Genomic DNA, 19,261 nt, shown 5'->3' on the forward strand with positions numbered 1-19,261 from the left:
GCTGGGTTTAATTTCTTAACAGCAGCAAAGCATCTCCCAGCCAGCTCGTAAAACAGCCACATTCGATAACAGCAGGTTCTTTGCATCCACTCCACTGTGTCTGGGGGCTTTAAACTCCTGTCCTATCCGTACCCACGTCCGCTCACAGCACCCGAGACAGGTATCTGGGCCTGCTCACCACCCTGAGATCTAGTGGGGAGCACTGGGAGGTGGGCCTTGGTCCTTAGCAGACCTGCGCTGGGTCCCCACGGCAGGTAGGCGGGAGATGTGTTGGTCTGTCCCGGTGGTTCTCAACCTATTTACCAGTGTGGGCTGCATACGCAGCTCTTTATGTGTTATGTGAGCCGCATCCACGCAATATAGATACTATCTGTATGGCCCTGAGGATGTCACATGGGCCGCAGCTGCATGCTGATTGGGCCACAAGGGGCCCGTGGGAGTCAGGTTGAGAACCTCTGGTCTATATATTATAGCTAATTGGTTCTCATAGCCCTTTCTCTGTGCTGCTGGAGGCAGGGACTGGTTTGCACTCTTCACTGTGCTCCCTACGGCGCATCGACTGGGACTCACTGGGCTTGTCACCTCGTTCACTGGGGGGGTTGTAGCATTTTTATTACATTCTGCTAAGGTGCCCAGAGGCCCTTGGGCAAGTGGCACCAAGAAATAACCAGCATTGCTCTTACTGTAACGTTTCCATGCAATAATCAGGCGGCTGAGGGGGCTCCCCCCCACAAGCTCCCCTCTGCCCTCCACACAGCCAGTGCTGGCATGGGAATACTCTCCCTCTCGCCCCATCCACACTCAGTCCAGACTGTGCCCCCCTCCACTCCAGCAGCGTGATCGGCGCCGTCTCCTCTCTGCCAAGGGAGAGGATCGAATGTAGATACAGATGATGAAAGGCCCGAATCCAAATGCCGCCTGGGAATTCCCTTCTCGCTTTTCCATTTCTTTTTTCCTTTCCCTCTTCTCTCCTTCCAGTCGCCTTTTACTGTTTCCCTTGTCCCTCCTTCCTGTCCCACTGTTCTTTTCCCTTCTGACGTTTTCCCTCCTCTTACTGTCTCCACCTTCTCCCTCCAAACACTCCGCTCTCTCTTTCCTCAGGCCCAGCTCCCGTCTCTTTGTACACTGCACTTTTCTCTGCAAAGGCAGAGCTGCCTCCAGCCCCTTCCTGCCATCCCTGCTCCAGCCCCCAGCCTGCCAGGGAAGAAGTTCGTTTCCAGAATCTCCACGTCCCTCTGTCCCTGGCAATTGGACTCATCACATGGGAGCCCTGGCCTGCCCTTATGCAACTGAAGGATTTGCCAAAAGTCCACAGGTGACTGTGTCCATTCCAGCACTGCCTGTCTCAACTCATGGTGTGCACGTGTAACCCACACACCTCCTGGGTGTGGTGTTCTGTCCCATCTAGTGGCACTGAGACCACTTAAAGAGAAAGAGATAAAATGAGTCTGCTCTACAGCCTTAGCTAGCAGCCAGTTGGCTTTTAGCTCATGCAGTAGAGAGGCTCATGCACTAAGTTCCCAAGGCCCCAGGTTCGATCCCGACAACCAGGGTTACAGTCAGCGTTAAACACATGCCTCTATTTCCACACACCCTCCCAACCCCTGCATGGAAGTCACACCTTGGAAACTGCCTCCCTTCACACACGTACACTTTAACTGGGCATTAACACCCTGCCTACCCACCCTGTGCTCACATGAACCCTCCTCACTGCAGACCTGGTGCCTTCTCTAGCGTTCAGGGGAGGAAAGTGGTGCGATCTCTCTGCTCTTTTCTTTCTCTCTTGGGTAGAGACGGGCCCTTGGATCTGAACCCAGAACCCAACTCGCCTGGCTGCTGGAGAAGTTGGGTTCCAACGCTGTACACTGCTGCTCCGGCTCATCTCAGCATGCATCTATCCTGAGACGCATCAAAATCCACCCTAGGGCCCCAGTCCTTCTCTTGTTAAAGGCAGTGGCTCACCTCCCCTTCACTTTAAGAGGAGCTGGAAGAATAACCCACAGCCACGCACATACCTGTACACACCCCCCCCCACCAACTTCTTTCACAGCTACAAATCCCCTGCACCCAGAGGATGGCAATGAGTTAATAAAGGATTTATGGCTTTTGTCTGACCTTTAAGCATTGGCCTGCTAAACCCAGGGTTGTGAGTTCAATCCTTGAGGGGGCCATTTAGGGATCTGGGGCAAAAATCTGTCTGGGGATTGGTCCTGCTTTGAGCAGGGGGTTGGACTAGATGACCTCCCGAGGTCCCTTCCAATCCTGATATTCTATGATTCTGCTTTGTTTCTTTTCCTTATGAAGGGGTCATGTGTTCACAGCACACAGGACCTGTGAAACATGGGCTGGCTCTCGGGCAGAGACCGGTGTGCTGGAGGGATGTGTGCGCCTCCATGCAAAACAGAACGAAGTGCAAAAACCGAGCACTGAAGGGTTATCCAGCTTTGAGCATTGCCGTACTCGGTGACCCCCCACAACAAGCTGTGATTGGCTCAGTTTGGGAACTGCTCTGTTATGTGCATCACACACCACAACAATACACGGTTCCCAGAACCTCCAAGGGGGTCCCACCTGGTACCCAGAACGGCTGTGGAGTTAGTATTCCAGATGCACGTGCCCTGGCGGGCTGGCCAGACTGTGCTAGAGACCGTGGTGACAGGTTTCCCCAGCCCTCGGAGAAACCAAGTGCAGAACAGCCTCTTGGCAGAGACAGTGGGATACGCTCATTCTTCATGCACCGAAGACTTCTCTGCACAGGCTGGGCTCATAACTGGAGAAGCCAGACGTAGTGCCCGGGATTCAGTCACTATGCAGAGACAGCTGGGTTTGTGAGACCCATGAGAACAGCATGGTGACCAGTCAGTTGGACACACTTGATCAGACTGAGCCTCTACTGGCTGTCACATTGCACTAGCAGTTCTCTGGTGGCGCCAACGGTAATTGTAGAACTTAAGCTCCCATCCCCTCAATGTCTCACATCTCCAGTACCACAAATGTCTGTGTTGCTTATTCACATAGTTACTATTTCAAATCGAAAGCTAATTTGATCGCTGGATGCTGAATCGCTCCCTTTAGCTTTCTGTGCCGCAGCTCGTTCACACTGTGGGATCAGGACGAAAAATAGCCTCTGACAGCAAGACTTGGCCAGTAGCAGCTGGATGGAAAGCACCCACTCAGTTCAGATGCACACTAGTGAACAAACCACTTTTCGGTCATGCATCCAGGGGCTGTGCTTTAAACAGGAGTACCTGGGGTACTAACCCTGCTGTCACCATAAAGTCCTGTGTGGTCTTGGAATGCTGCATAATTACTGTAATTATATATTTCCCTGCAGTATGTCATTCAGCCATTAGATGGCTACATGTGCTACATAGAGTTCCAAAAAGGGCGTGGTCCATGGTAAACCAAGAAGACAAAGCTGGAATACAAGCTGCGTGCAATCTTGTATGTTTGTCTATAGTTGTCATTAGTTTCATTAATAAACATCACTTCCTTAAGGACTGTGATTGCATATAGCAGGGCAATACTAACTATTGTAAAATCCTAGGTAACATCAGATTTGCAACGATATTTACTGTCCTAGTTCTCCATTATTTTATCACCTCCCTGGAGACTCCGTTGAACTGTCTCCTGGCTTCTATTTAATCTCTAACAATGGCACATGTATGTCTGAGTCTAGCATCTCCCATCAGGCTAAGCTAAAGCCCAAATCACATGTCCCACTCTGCCTAGCCAACATGGGCCGGCAGGGTTTAATCTTGATGGGGTGAGAGTGGAGGATAGGGGAGAATAATCTGCAGGTGCCTTGAAGTCCTATAAAGCACCAATAAATCGCCCAGCTCTGCATGAGAAAGCATAAGCTTTATGATGAAAATACACCGCGAGAGGGAGAGATGGGAGCGGGCCCATCACACCTGCCCGGGCAATGCCGGGAGGCGCCCTGCTCTGCTATGCCCAGCACGCTCTAGCTAACGGCTGCCCCTCTCCGGCACGGATTGACAAGGAGCTCCCTATATCTGGCAGCTCCCTTAATTGAAACCAAACCTGTGTTGCTCTTTTGTGAACAAACATGGCACAGAAGAAGAAATGTTTTCTGTTGGCTGCCAAGGCTTTAAGTGCCTACAGGTGTCTGAGGAATGCTAATGGCAGGGGGGAACGGGGGGGGATGGGGGCTGCGCTGCCTCCTGCATTTGGTTCCCATTAAGCCCCCTTCCCCACCCCCTCTACACCCGCCCTTTCCTCAACCCTCCAGCAATACGCAGCATTCACGAGCCAATTATTTCACCCGCTCCCCCACCCCATGTGAAGCTGTTGCCGCCTTAACGAAGAGCAGATGTGAGGGCGGGACGGTCCCACTGGTCTGCGATGACAGGCCAGAGACAGGCTGCTCTCCACTCTCTCTGCTCTGCGTCCCCAGAGGATGTGCGAGAGAAAGGGAAAGTGGCTCCAGCTGCGTCCTGCCTCCGCTGGGCAAGGGATTTGGGTTACATCACTCTGCTGGAGGAAGCGGCAGGTCCCATGGGGCTTCTCAGCGCCGCCCTGCTGATGGCACAGAGACACCTTCTGGGGGTGACTCAGCCAGCTCCCATGCTCGCCAGAGCGAGTGTCCCCAGCAGACATTGCAGAGAAGACTACACCATCCCACCCCAGGGGGCTGTAAACTTCCCCTGCGAACTGTCTCGCAGGAGACACGGGACTCCCCCACGACAGCTACAACCCTCCCCAAGAACTATGACAAGGAAGCACCAACCTCCTGCCCTCTCCTCAGGCACGTGACTGTTACTCGGCACTTTTCCAGCCCCAGGAATGTTCCCGGCAACAAAGGGGCAAACAAAGACGAAAGCCCTGCCCCAAAGTCCACAGCCAGCATAGTTCCGTTGGGCAGGGGGTGAGGAGGTGTGATCCCCGAGCCACATAACTGTGCTGACAAAGGCCCCTAGTGTAGACACAGTTATACAGGCAAAACTGTGCTTCTGCCAGCATTCCTCATTTCGCTCGCAGGGGTGGGGGATGGACTAAAGCATACTGGCAAAAACAGCTTTGCCAACGTAAGCTGCGTCTACACTAGGAGCACTTTGCTGGGATAGCATGCTGGGATAGTCTGAAGGTCCCAATCCCGTAGCTGGATTCACATAGGCAGACTCTTACACTCATGAGGATCCAATCCTTTGGAAGCTGTTTTACAGAAACCACCGTGCAAAGCACTGGCGTAGCATCAGAAAATTATCATGACCTTGCCGAAGTACTCATCAAATGTGAAATACAGGCCTGGCGGGAGATCCTTAGGGGGCACCCCGCTGTCAAGAGGGGCAATCAGTAGTAAAGGCCTAGTAAGAGATCACACTACAGTACTTGTATGAGGTGAATTGAAAACGACTAATTCTTTTGTTTCTCTTTTTTACAGTGCACATAGTCGTAATCAAAAATAATAATATAAAGTGAGCACGGCGCACTTTGTATTCTGTGTTGTAACTGAAATCAATATATTTGAAAATGTAGAAAACATCCCAAAAATTTTCAATAAAAAGTATTCTATTATGGTTTAACAGATTCATCACAATTTATTTTAATCTCGCGATTCATCACGATTAATTTTTTTTAATCCTTTGGCAGCCCTAGTGCAGCTCTCTTAGTGGACGGTTTCACCACGCACCTCACAGCACTCTGCCACGTTCGCTAATTCAGAGACTTGCAGGCAGATGGACAAACTCTGGACAGCCCATAGCGAACAAACTCCTTGAGTCAAAGGCGTGTAATCCTGAAATAGTGACAAGGCAGCTGTACACCAGGAAACAGGAACTGAAGCAATACACTGTGACGAACTTCAAACAGCCGCCCACAGTGCAAGCGCGAGGGAGTGTTTGATGATTGCAGACAGAAAGCGGCTGGCCACCTGCAAAGGTAACACCTCTATCAACCACTCCAAGGTCATACATCTTATTCATAGATTCTAGGACTGGAAGGGACCTCGAGAGGTCATCGAGTCCAGTCCCCTGCCCGCATTAACTACTCCATGAGTCAATGCTGCAGAAGGAAGAGGAGAATCTGAAGAATCCATGGAGGACACTGGAGGACACCGGCTATCTGTTACTTGAGGAAATCCAGAATTGCCATTGATGGTGCTCGTGCACTGATGAAAGAAACATTCACCCACCCAATCACGGACAATGGAAAGCACCAGGAGCAGCAAACGCAGACACCAGGGGCTAGAGCCGCCTTCCTGGCAGATCAGGCCACAGCAGGAAGCAATGTTCTGGGAGCAAGCGGCCATGCGATTAGAAATCTGTATGCGTGGTGGTTGGGTTTTTTTGATGTCATAGAGCTGGGGGTGAGGTGGGGTTCTGCACTTGAATTAAATACATAACAAGGGACAGTTTCCCAGTGACCCCTGGTGTGAATGGGACCCCGGCATCTGTCAGGGGGATTAGCACTTTGTAACCCCGATCCATGCCAAGTGCCTGGGACCATCGTACAAAGATCCAGCAACACTTCTATATTACACTAATGAGTGTACACTGGAGGAAGGAGAGCAGCAATGAGATGATGTGGTTCATGCCCAGGGTGTGGAGAATATTCTTGAATGGATTTCTTTGTATGGGGCCTGAGAGTGGAAGTTTGATAGACAAAGTCAGGAGGAGGCTCCTTCTGCACAGTGGGGAGGCATGAAAGAAGCCGTAGTGGCAAGAGCAGCAAGGAAGCAGGGGACCAATGGAAAAGTGAAAAGAGACAAAGGCAGAGAGAGGCACGAGGGGGCTCATTTGTGCAGGGCCTTCCAAGCAAAGAGAAGGAGCTTGGGGCTGATGTAGAAGGCAAGGAGCAGCCTGTGGAGTGACCTGAAGAGGCAAAGCCCTTGCTCAGGGGGAGAAGCAAGGAAGATGTTTCCTAAAGCCCCATTTTGGAGGAGCTGCAATGGGGAAGGGGAGAGAAAGCGAGGCCAGAGAAAAGCACGTTCCTGTGCTCCTGGTACGTAACCAGGGCCTGGGGAAGGGCGTTAGCGGTGGGGATGGAGAGGAGCAGGGTGGATTCTGAAGGAATAATTGGCAGGACTGACAGCAGCGACGTGGATCACAAAAGAAGCTGCCACCCTCCTCCCATGAAATATCACGCAGGAAGCTACAACCACACCACAGCAGGATCGCTAGCCAGCAGCAGCGGATGAACCTTGAGACTGGGTCGGGGGAGCCCCCCTACAATATAGAGAAAGGCTCTTAGGCCCACATCCTCAAAGGTGCACCAGTCCTTCACTCCCAGGGCACCTGTGCAGATCCAGGCCTCAGCTCTAGACCCCTACAGATTTCCACAATCCATCCTATATGCCCAGGGGCAGCTCAGAGTTCAGGGGCTGACAGCTCATGGGAACACATTAGATGTAGGGAGGGGTGAGCTAATTTGGACCGACTCAGTCTTCATAGTGAACTCATGCCAAACCCCAAACCCTATTCCAGGCAGGAAAAGTACCTGACATCTTATAGTTTCCTTTCCCTGGTGGCATTCTCATTCCCTGGCTCTGGCTGGCATAAGGAGCAATGAAATGCCACAAGGTGGGTTCTGCTTGGATCATTCGACTTGGTCAGGAATTGTTTGACTAAACATTTTTTCATCAGAAAAACGTTGATTTGTCGAAACCAAAACACTTCCCAGGAAAGGTTCAGTTTCTATGGATATTTCTACTCAACATTTTTTGAAATAAATGTTTTGAAGCTATCAAAATGTTTCATATTGACACTTTGAGAACGAAACATTCCAGTTTTCCAGTTCAGAACAACTCTTTGTTGCAAAATTTAAACTAATTATAGTAAGAATTTATATACATCTATGAAAGGGGGAGGGATAGCTCAGTGGTTTGAGCATTGCCCTGTTAAACCAAGGGTTATGAGTTCAATCCTTGAGGGGGCCATTTAGGAAGCTGGTGCAAAAATCTGTCTGAGGGTTGGACTAGATGATCTCCTGAGGTCTCTTCCAATCCTGTTATTCTATGTTAATAAAAATGGTTAAAATTGAAGCAAACCTTCTTGACTGACCCAAACCAAAATATTTGCTGGATTTTCAGTTTGCAAACATTTGAGATTTCCATTTTTCAGCCTGATTCGGGACAGGAAAATTTGTCGATGTCTCAAAGATTTTCATGGGGTGAGAAAACAGTTTCCTGCCCAGTCCATGCCAGCTGGAGCTAGAACTTGCGGGGGGCATCGGAACCCTAGTGAGGAACCCGGTTTGGGTGGGCGTCTCAGACCTGTGCCCAAGTCGCACAGACACCATCCTTAGCAGAGGGAACAGAACCCAGGGAACCTCTGCCCATAAAGAACGAGGACTTGCTGTTGGAGCTGTCAGCTCTGAGTCAGCAGCTGGGTGTCATAATGACCAGGCCCAGCCACGAGAGGGGGACACAGTAAGACGGCATTACATTTTCTAAAGCTTGTGGTCACCCCATTTTGCCAGGCCAATGCTACTGTATTCTGGGGTGCTGAGGAGACTTCATCCGTGGAGCCAGGGACTTTGGAGATACCCCAGTTCAATATGCACCCAATTCCACTCCTGCACACCCATTTTAGGTATGCAATCCCCAAAGATCAGTCCCCCTGGAGCCCAGGAGCCCTGTGCAGGCAGCTTGTCCAATCCCAGGGCAGGATGCAGATCCTCACAGCCTGCTTGTGTCTCAATAATGCCAAGTGAAATCTGCTTACTTACAAGTAAAGAGATGGTTTCTCTGAATGCCAGCCCTGCAACCTGCCCCTGGGATCTGAGAGTCATGCTGGCCTCTTTTCTTCTCACTCATCATCACCAATAAAGGTGTTGCAGGCCAAATTCTGCCCTCACTTATCCCCATACAGCCTATTATCCACAAAGTATACCCATAGTGAGCCTTGTACAGGCCCATTGCCGGCTGCGGGTTTGCACAGGTGTAACTGATTGGAACTCATAAAAACATAAGAATGGCCATACTGAGTCAGACCAATGGTCCATCTAGGCCAGTGTCCTGTCTTTCAACAGTGGTCAATTCCAGGTGCCCCAGAGGGAATGAACAGAACAGGGCGATTATCGAGTGATCCATCCTTTGTTGTCCACGCCCAGCTTCTGGCATTCCTTCATGTGGAAATGGCCAATGTTTTTGGCTTTGAAGGCTAAGGGACCTAGTCTGGGCTGGCCGCCCAGGTGTGTGTACGTGGCATTAACTGGTAATGGCTTCTGTTTATTGCACAAAGTCATTTCATTCCAGTGGGCCTGGGTCCCAACTTTGCAGCTGGCCCTTATCTCCATGACAGGCAGAACCTACACTCAAGGTCCCAATGTGTCGAAACTTGGGAGAGTCCTGAGCCGGTCCTGCATCGGCACCCGGCCAGGCCTGGTGTGTAGGAGAGCGTAGGCTGTGCTTTGGGGCATGGCCCTCCTTCACCTCGTCAGGCCTTTCAGCTCCTCCAGCCCACTTGCAAAGCGGCCCAGAGAGCACACAGGTATTTTAATGAGCTGACGGAGTCAATCCACAAACAATGAATATAAACCAGCCGGAGTTTGCCCTGTGACCCCAGTAATGACTTGTTTATCGTTGAAACAGCAGTGTGTAATATAAGACAATCTCAAAGTGTCACTAACTGGAAAAGCACCAGTAAATAGCACCATATAAATGTTAAGTCCTTGCACCAAGGTTTGCTATTAACCAAAGAGAAATCCTAAGGCCCTACTCCAGTTCCAGTAGCCCAGCCCCTTTGTGCTAGAGGAAGAAGGTATAATGTGGCCTGATGTGGATTAATGCTTGACAAGTCATTCTCTATTATCTATAGTACAGTAGCACCTAGAAGGAACAGATCACACGCGGCTCACCCCAAGCATCAAGAGGTATTGCAGAGGGAGCTGAAGGCAAAGCCATGGGTGGGCTTATCGCCACCTTGATTGCTAAAGTGAGGGGAGAAATGCCTTCACACCCAGTGCTTCGATCCCTTGGGCTGAAACCTAAACAAGGGGAGAGATCGCCAGCCACGGACAGGAAAACGTGGCAATTCTAGGGCAAGCGTGTGCCAGGAAGCGTGGAATGTTCACCTGCCTCTTTCATTGGGAGCCCAGTAAGGGGAGGAGGTGATGGGGAACGGAGCGTAAAGTGCTCTCTGACTCAGAGCTCCTAGCGGCCAGATTCTGCATTGACCTATATCCCCCCAACCCACTCCTCCCGGAGGCCAGACAGTCACATTCTTTGTTAGCACCTAAGGTCACCCTGGCCTGAAATATCAGTAATTGGCCACTGTCAGAGGCTGGAACCGCCGAGGGTCTGACTTGATATGGCAGCTCCCGAGCAGCCAGGTGGAGAGAGGAGAGCAGAACGGGGGGATGGAGCAGAAGAGGGGAGGGAGAGAAGTGGATGGTAGGAAAGAGAAGGCAGGAAACTGGAAATAAAATTGTATGAGTCTTGACACTGATTTCATTGGGAGCAGGATCGGGCCTGGAAATCAGTGGAAACGGTGCTGTACAGACCAGCGGGAATGCATCATCTCTGCCCTGGAGGAAGGAGAGATGTGAGGGGAAGTCAGGGTCAGACAGAACCTGCCATCCTGACGCTGACAGCACTCCCATTGCCTTGGGAGTCTCGCCTGAGTAATGGCGGCAGGATTTGGCCAATAGGGATCAGCCCCGAAACACTGAGCGTGCAGAAAATGCCAGCCCCTGGCTGAATGAGATCCCATGGGCTGTGACCTGCAGCTTCTGGATGTCAACTGTTGGAGAGCAGCCACTCCCAAAGCCCCTCGCTGTGGAGATGAGTGAGTTAGAAATAAAATCATTGTCACTATAAAGCACACCTACGCTGCCTCTTTTATGCCAGTGGCTGCTTCACACACAGTGATATAAATACAAAGGTCGAGAATTTGCTGCCCAGCTGCAGATTTCATTCGAGGACATTTCCCAGGGCCCCATGGGAATGGCTTGCTCAGAGAATTTGGAGCCCGGTTTCCCCGTAACAGGCTCTGCTTCAGTCACTGACACCCAGCTCAACCAATTTTCTTTTGAGGGGCAATAGGAGCTATGTAGATCTCACCCAGGTTGGAGCTGCAAAGGGCTGTTATCTCTGTTCTGTGGGCACAGAGAGATTAACTGCCATGCTAAGGTCACACAGAAAATCTATAGCAGAGTGGGGATCAGAACCCACATAGTCTGAAGTGGTTTCTCATGTCCAAACCATAAGTATTGTCTCGTCTGCAGGATGCATCCCTAGTGTTGGGCATAGCCAGCACTAATCTCTCACCCCTAGAGGTCATTCTCCCTGGCACAATGGCTTCTGTAAGGTATCAGCTCAGCACATTAGTGCCCTATAGGTGAAAACATCCGCACCCAATTCCCTGAGCCAGGCCATCCCCAAGCAGCCGGTGGAGTTTATCCTTTGTGCCACCAGTGCTGCCTGTTTTACAGCTGAAATGGGCAGGGAGTCACATAAGTTGCTGCCGCTCGGTTTTTATTTACTTTTGTTCATTGGCGGCTAAACACGTCTCAGCCGCATCTAAACCCGTCCCGTGTGACTTGCCAGAGCAGTAGCCTGGGGAATCTCCCATCATCTCAATGTCGTCGCTGTAGAAATATTTGTATTAACTTGCAGCAGCGACCAGAGCGAGATGACTGCAGAGCTGCTGCTGCGTTACCGCCTGGAACATGCGGGACATTTGTGGTGTCTGCTAGAACCTGGGTGGAGATCCGCTTTTAAACAAAGATAACAGAGGAGCAAATAGGCTGAACTAGGAGGCATTAGCTGCCTCTTTTACTATGTGGTACACACCTGATTTAATGCTCTGCAGGCTCCAATTACTGCAGTGTGCAGGCCAAACCCTGATCCCTTTGGAATTATTAATATTATTATTTATTTGTATTATCGCAGTATCTAGGAACGCTGGTCACGTACCAGGACCCCATGGTGCCAGGTGCAAAAGACATGAATGATAGTTTGCCTTCAGCGAGGCCATATTGAAGGCTTGGGCATGTTAAAAGAGCATTTTCTATGTACTCGAGCGGAGCAAGTCCTTTACAAGGAAACCCAGGTAAAGCAAAAACATTCCCATGACACCAAACGAGGAGCATGCAAATGGAAATGGTGCTAAGCGGGGAACAGGTCTGCTGGAATGCAGGCGCTCTGTGTGTCTCAAATTCAAACATGCCCCAGCCCGTAGGTCAGTTGCAGCCTCTGAGATGCTGGCCTGTGAAAAGTCGGACACTGTGAGACAGCTGAGCCATCCTTGTAGCTAGAGGTGGGCAAACTAGCTCCAGTAAGACAAGAACTAATTGAACCTTTGCCTGAGGTTTGCTAATGAGCTGGAAAGGGCCGGGCAAGGCGGCTGGTAACAAAGCTGGTCTTCTGGCTCCATGATGGAGAATTGCTGCTTTCACTGTATGTTTCCAGCCCTCTTCCTTGCTATGATCACCCCACAAGCTCCTTCACCAGCCAGGAGAGACCCTGCTCCGCCCCCCCCCCCCCCGCCCCAGTGGTGAGGGGAACCAGCAACATTCAAGAGAGACCTGCCCACCTCAGAATCAAAGCGGACCCTTTCCCCATCTGAGCACCCAGCCCACTACCAAAGGGGACCTGCCCAGGCATCCCACAGCCTGAGGTCACAGGACAGCCCACCTACTAGCATCGCTGCTGCTGAGAGGGACAGTTGGCACATGGAGAAGTCACCAGGAGGGGTGTGTGAAGGGGCCACAGATGCAGTGAACCAGGGCTGGGCAGGAGATACTGGGTGGGGGATGGGGCTTGCCGTGTGGGTGGATGTGGATGGAATTTATGGCTGGGGGGGGGGAGTGTTTTACCATGTGTGTGTCAAAAAATGGTTCTAAACATACGTGTGGTGCCTACCAGCCCAAACCCACCTGCACCCTGCACCAGGCCCTGACCCCATCATCTACACCAGTGCAGAGTAGGGGAGAACCAAACCAAACCAGCCTGGCAATAATTCACACCAGCTTTGCACCAGTGTGAGTGGCAGCTCCCAGTGCTAGGCAAGGAGGAATCTTGCCCCAGAGCTTCCCACCGGATCTACAATGTTTCTATATTTGCCCCTTGATTGTTTTTCACTCCTGTGGCTGTCTCCATGTGTCCGTGGCACGCCACGACCCCACGGGAGACGCCGCTGCCCTGAGAGTGTGCCTGCCTGGTTCTGTGGCCCCCAAGAGGCCGAGAAGAGAAGGCAATGGGATAGAGAAGGAGACTTGGGCCCCATCCTACACTGCCACACACAGGGGCAGAGCCCAGCACCCTCCCAGCTGCTAGGGTCCATGTAGTTCTCCTCACTAAGGCACAGAGAGCTGGTAGTTGACACTTACATTATTTGTATTTAAATTGGAGCTGAATGGGAATTTTCTGACAACATGTTTTTTCATTGGAAAATGCCGATTGGTTGAACCCAAATTTCAGGTGGAAACACACTTGTTTTCATTAAACTGTCTTAGGCCCGGGATGGAATTTCTGTTCAAAGAGACGGCGCCACCCCAGAATGGCCGCTAGCCTGCTGGTTAGAGCACTCCGCTGCGTTGCTGGCAAGCCAGGTTCAAGTCCCTATGCTGCTCGACGTGGATCAGAGCCGCAACTTGACCCTGGCTCTCCAACAATGCAGCCGAGTGCATTAATCAGCAGGCTATGGAGTGAGCCTAGCTCACCGGCCCAGTGAAGAGTTTCTTATCCAGGTACAATGGAACCTCTTCCACAGGAGAAATCGGCTCTAGAGCCTGGTGTTACGGCACTTAGCTGGGATGGGAAAGCCCCACGTTCAAGCCCCTGTCCCAAATCAGGAAGGGCAGGGACCTGACCGTTGGTTTCCCACAGCAGAGGTCAGTGCCTGGGCTACTGGGTGGGGCTCTGGCTTTGTTCTGATGCGGCATGAAAACAAATTCCAATACTTTCTGAGAACTGAGACATTTCTCGCAAAATAGAAATTCCGTTTTCTGGCCAGCCCTGATTTGAACATTACAGAACTTGATCATAGAGCCGCCAGCTGCTCAGAAATCCCCTCTAAATGCACCCAGACATCACCTCCTTATGCAGCGATAGCAGCCACCTTGCAGCATGTCTGCTCTTATCCCTCCAGTTAAAGCATGGAGGACTGGGAAGTCTATCCCTGAGTCATTGGGTGGCCTTGAGTTCTGGGTGTCACAGGTCTTGGGTGCCCAGCTCACGCCTATGTACCCTCACAACGGAGGTACCCCAGATGAGTGGACACTTTGGGCTCTGACCTCTCTCCGTGCCTCAGTTTCCCTGTCTGCAAAATGCAAATAAACAACCACCCGCCTTTGAAAGGTGGCCTGAGATCTTCAGAGGAAAGCTGCTACATCGGTGCAAAATGGGACCAGCCAAAGTTTCAAAGCATAGAAGAGTCCCCCTCCTGAGCCCAAGAATGGCTTTCATTTTTTCTTGTATCAATGTGAGGAGGACTTTCCGACGGATGCGTGTCACAGGTGGGTTACCCAGACGAATCCTGTTCATTTATTATTTATATCATGGTAGCACCCGGAGGCCACAATCAGGGATCGCGGTCCCCTTGTGCTAGACGTTGCACCATTCCTCCCCTCAAAAGCCTTATTCTTGCTTCCTTTACTCTGGTTTTCAAGCTCTCATTGCTTTTCTCTCATAGAAAAAGGAATCTTTTTTGTGCAACAAAATCGACTTCTATTGTCCTCGAGACAGGGGCATGATTGGAGATAGTCGGTTGTGTAAAAAAAAATAAACGTGAGCCAAAATCCCAAGTATAATTTCCCTTTCTTTGGACTGGGGGAGGAGAGTGGGATGGAGAACGGCTGCGGCATGCTAGTCTGCTCAACAGCTGGTCCTGATCTATTTTCTCTTGAAAAGGAGGTGGGGGGGAAACATGCAAAAATTATATCTCTGCTTCTAGAAAATATGAGCAGGGCATTAGTTTCTTTGAACAACTTGTCGAGTGGATACAGCTCGGGCAGAAACCAAAGGCAGCGGGGGAAAAGGGGGGGAGAAATCTGTCAAAATGTTTTAAAATGTCACTCTAAGTGGGACCTTTCGTGCAAGGCTGTCAAAACAAGAGGCCCGACCCTTTCACACAATGGGCCTCTATGAAGACAGGTTCGTAACCGAGAGCCACTTTTCAGTCAAGTCAGGGTGAAGTGATTGCACTAACGAGTCAGGGGCTATAATAAGGGGAGAGACAGCTGTCAGGAACCCAAACTGGCCCTAAGTCCACATTAATGAGACTTCACATGGAGAAGTCGTCTCTTTCAGGAAGGCCAGGATCTGAGGAACAGCTGGAGCCCTGCAGTCATCAATGCTGTTTATTAGGAGACAAAGAAAAGAACTTTGCTCTGAGTGTTTAAGGTCAAACTCAAGGTATCCCCAGGAGACAGCAGGAGATTTTATGAAGTGGTGGACAACTGGTTCAGCAAGAGTTCCTGTTCCCTGACTGAGCACCGTTATCTGTCTACTGCCTAGCTATCCGGCTAGCCCTGTACCTTGCCTCCCAGAGAGCCCTTCATGATCACTTACCTGCGTTTGTCTTTACTAAAGCTGTTAGGTGCTGCTGCGGTGGCGTTTAAATATCACTGTAACTCCCCAGGCAAGTGTGACAGCTCTTGTTAATCAGAAACCACCCTCATCACTGCTGCTTCCTTTGCTACACACAGGCAGGTAATATTTCCTCCAAGGCTGAGCTGTCCCAGAGTGAATTTGATTAGTTGGCACTTGGAAGAAGAAAGGGACAGATGCATTCCTGCATGGATAAGAGAGAGGGTTTAGCAGGGAACAGCTGAGACAGGAATAATAATATTTATTTAGGGAAACTGAGTCAGCGAGCAAAAGTGATTTGCCCAAGGTCACTTAGCAGGTCAGTGGCAGAGCAAGGACTAAAGCTCAGGTCTCTTGACTCCCACCTTGTCCTCTGGATCATTTGGTAGTCATTTGAGGCACAGAGGTCCCATGAGCTGGGCTTTCTCTGTGGCTCTTAAAAAGTCTTCAGTGACCTGATTCTGCCCTCGCTGACCCCAGTTTTACACCATGTGATTTCACTGACTACAATGGAGTCACTCTTGTTTCACACTGGAGTAAAGCAGGCCTGGTCTTCACACAAAAGCTATGCTGATTTAACTAAAAGCACCTCTTAAATGGCTTTAAACTGAGATAAGTCAGATTTCAACTAGAGCTGGGTGTGATGAGGTGTCCGCCCCACACAGGACTGGAAAGGGTTAAGATGGCCAGGTAGGCCAATTAACTCTACAGGCAACAGATAATGTCTACTGCTGGGAAAGGGCAGTCACTCCCTGGGAAGATTGAGGAGGGTTTGGAGCTGCTATACCCAAAGAGGGGAGGGGAACTAGAGTGGTATGAAGCAGTGCAGGGAAGGAGCAGTGAGGGCTGGGAGAGGAAAGCCCGGAACTTCTGAGTTGAGAGTCCCGGGACTGGAACCTGGAGAAGAGGGCGAGCCCCTGAGGGTGCGGCATAGACTTGAGGCGGTGAATGGGAAGACTGCCAAGGACTGCTCAAGGAAGGATGCTGTGGTTCCTGGAGCGAGAGAGGGGCTGCAGACCAGAGAGAGAGTCAGAGCGATCGCATGCGAAACTCAGAAGGGGGCGTTGGCCTCGAGAGCTAATCCCCAGAGTGACCAGGAGGAGGCGCCAGCCCATCGGTGAGTGGAGCACCCAGTGACACTGGACATTTTTTGGCCAAAACTTTTTTTCAGCCAATGGTCTGGAATTCATGACATCTTTCGGTGAATATTTTGTCTGGAAAAAACCTCAAAAAGATTTTGAAAAAAGTGAAACATTTCATTTTGACATTTTTCTAAAGGAAATGGGTCAATTTTTCAGTTCATTGTGAATATTCCTTTGGAAATGTCTTTGTTTCATTAAAAAACAATTGAAAATGTTAAAAACTGCTCAGAATCTAAATGAAACATTTAGTTTCAGGTCAAATGAAACACAATTTTTTTCTGACTTTTTTTGACATGCTGAAAATTCTCCTAAAATTTGTTTTCAGTTTGACCCTGAATATTTTTTCCCATTTTTGTCTGAATTGCCTGTGAACCAAAAAAATCAGTTATTTGCACCATCCTAGTTTCAACTAACGTAAGTGCGTTCATTGTGTTTGCATTGGTTGACTTAAAAACACACTTCTGTTACACCGGTGCAACTCTGAGTGTAGACTGGGTCTAAAATCAGGATTAGGCCCTACCTAAAGTAAAATTCACCCAATGACTTAAACAGAGAGAGATAGACCAGTGTTGGGGAGGCATTTTGCCATCAGATTGGACTGAATACAAGAAAAGAAACACACAAGCTTCAGTTCCATGGTCCCAGAAGAACATAGGGTTTGCGATATCCTCTCAGACTAACAGCACCATCTGCATCAGATTGATGTTCCATGAGGTCTGATGTATCTCACCTTTGTCAAAGCCCTGTGGGCCAGATTCTGCCCTCTGTTACATGAGTGTAAACTCACAGTGACTCCATTGATTTCCATGTAGTTGTTCTGGATTCACACCGGGCTACCGAGAATAGACTCTTATTCTTCAGGGGATGGCTCCATAGAGCACCTAGTCAATAGTGCAATAGTGCAATGCCAGCAAATGACACCATTCTCTTGATTTGTAGCAGGACTGGTGTGGGGTCTGGAAGGGTCACACTGAGAATGCCACACTCAGAGCAGACTGAAAGTAATAGGGCAGACAATCCCCCCAAACTGGTGGTTTGTATATTTAGATAAGAACATAAGAACAGCCATACTGGGTCAGACCAAAGGTCCATCTAGCTCAGTATCCTGTCTTCCAACAGTGGCCAGTGCCAGGTGCCCCAGAATGAACAGAACAGGTAATCATCAAGTGATCCATTCCCTGCCGCTCATTCCCAGCTTCTGGCAAAGAGAGACTAAGGACACCATCCCTGTCCATCCTGGCTAATAGCCATTGATGGGCCTATCCTCCATGAATTTATATAGTTCTTTTTTGAACCCTGTTATAGTCTGGGCCTTCACAACATCCTCTGGCAAGGAGTTCCACAGGTTGACTGTGCAGTGTGTGAAGATTCACCAAGCCAGTAACAAAAGAGCTTCTGCAGTACCACGCTGGTTAACCAGAAGCCAAACACAGTCCCCTTTAGGTATTCCAGCCCTTGGCTCCCATCCACACAAACAGGACTGGCTCCAGGCACCAGCCGAGAAAGCTCGTGCTTGGGGCGGCAGATTCTAAGGGGCGGCATTCCGTCCAATCCTAGGATGGCACGGCCGCCCTTTTTTTTCTTTTATTTTTGGTTCGCCGCTCCAGCCGCCCTGTAGGGGGCGGCGGTGCGGAGGAGAGGAGCACCCTGCTTGCTCCGTCTGCCCCAGCCGGTGCCAAGTCTGCAGCAAGCCCGGCAGCCCGCGTCCTTCCCTCCCCGCCGACCTTCAATTCACCTGCAGGTGGGAGCAGTGCGGAGCCCTCCTGGCAGGCGGCGCGGCAGGAGGGGCCGAGTGGTGAGCGCCCCAGCTGAAAGAAGCCCTGGCCACCCCCCTTCTCTCTCTCCACCCCCTGCTCCCTCTCCCTCCCCCCTGCTAGCCAGGGTGCGCACTCCGCTGCTCGGGGCACGTCTGCAGCGCATGGAGTCCCGCTAGCCAGAGTGCAGCCACCGCCCACCCAGAGGCTCGCCAGCATGGCCAGGGGGGCAGCCGTAAGCCACCAAGTAAGTGGCACCGAAATTTTGCACCCTGGTTGGTTTTTTTTTGCTTTGCTGCTCCGGCTGCCCTGCATGTTTTTTTTGTTGTTGGTTTTTTTTTTTTTTTTTTTGCTTGGGGCAGCAAAAAAGCCAGAGCCGGCCCTGCACACAAACAGGTCTAATATAGTGAGAGGTTACTGAAAACCCATTTCACCATATGAGGTTCGAACTGATCTCAAAGGATCAAAAACTTATCCCAGGTCAATATGTATCTCAGATCTGACCAAAATATTCCACTGTCAACCAATCCTTCGTACGATAAAAATTTAATAATAAAAGAAAAGAAAAGAGTTATAAATGGTTAGGGAATCATGTACATACAAGTGATTGCAAAGTCCTTATATCAGGTTTGTAGCAGTGATGGAATAGACTGCTGGCTTGCAAAAATATCTCTGGTAACTTCCAAAAGATTGGAACATCCTCAGTCCATAGTTCAAGATGCTCCTTTTAGTTGTAAATCCACAGTCCAGAGAATTAGAGCAGGAAAGAGGCAAAATGGAGGGGTCTCAGAGGTCTTTTATACCCTTTGCCATGTGCATGGAAGTTGTTTACTGTTCCAAACGAAGCCCACAACCCCTGTGTATGGAAAATG

The sequence above is a fragment of the Terrapene carolina genome, unplaced genomic scaffold (genome assembly GCF_002925995.2).
Source record: "Terrapene carolina triunguis isolate 2854851 unplaced genomic scaffold, T_m_triunguis-2.0 Scaffold374, whole genome shotgun sequence".
NCBI classification, from domain to species: domain Eukaryota; kingdom Metazoa; phylum Chordata; order Testudines; family Emydidae; genus Terrapene; species Terrapene triunguis.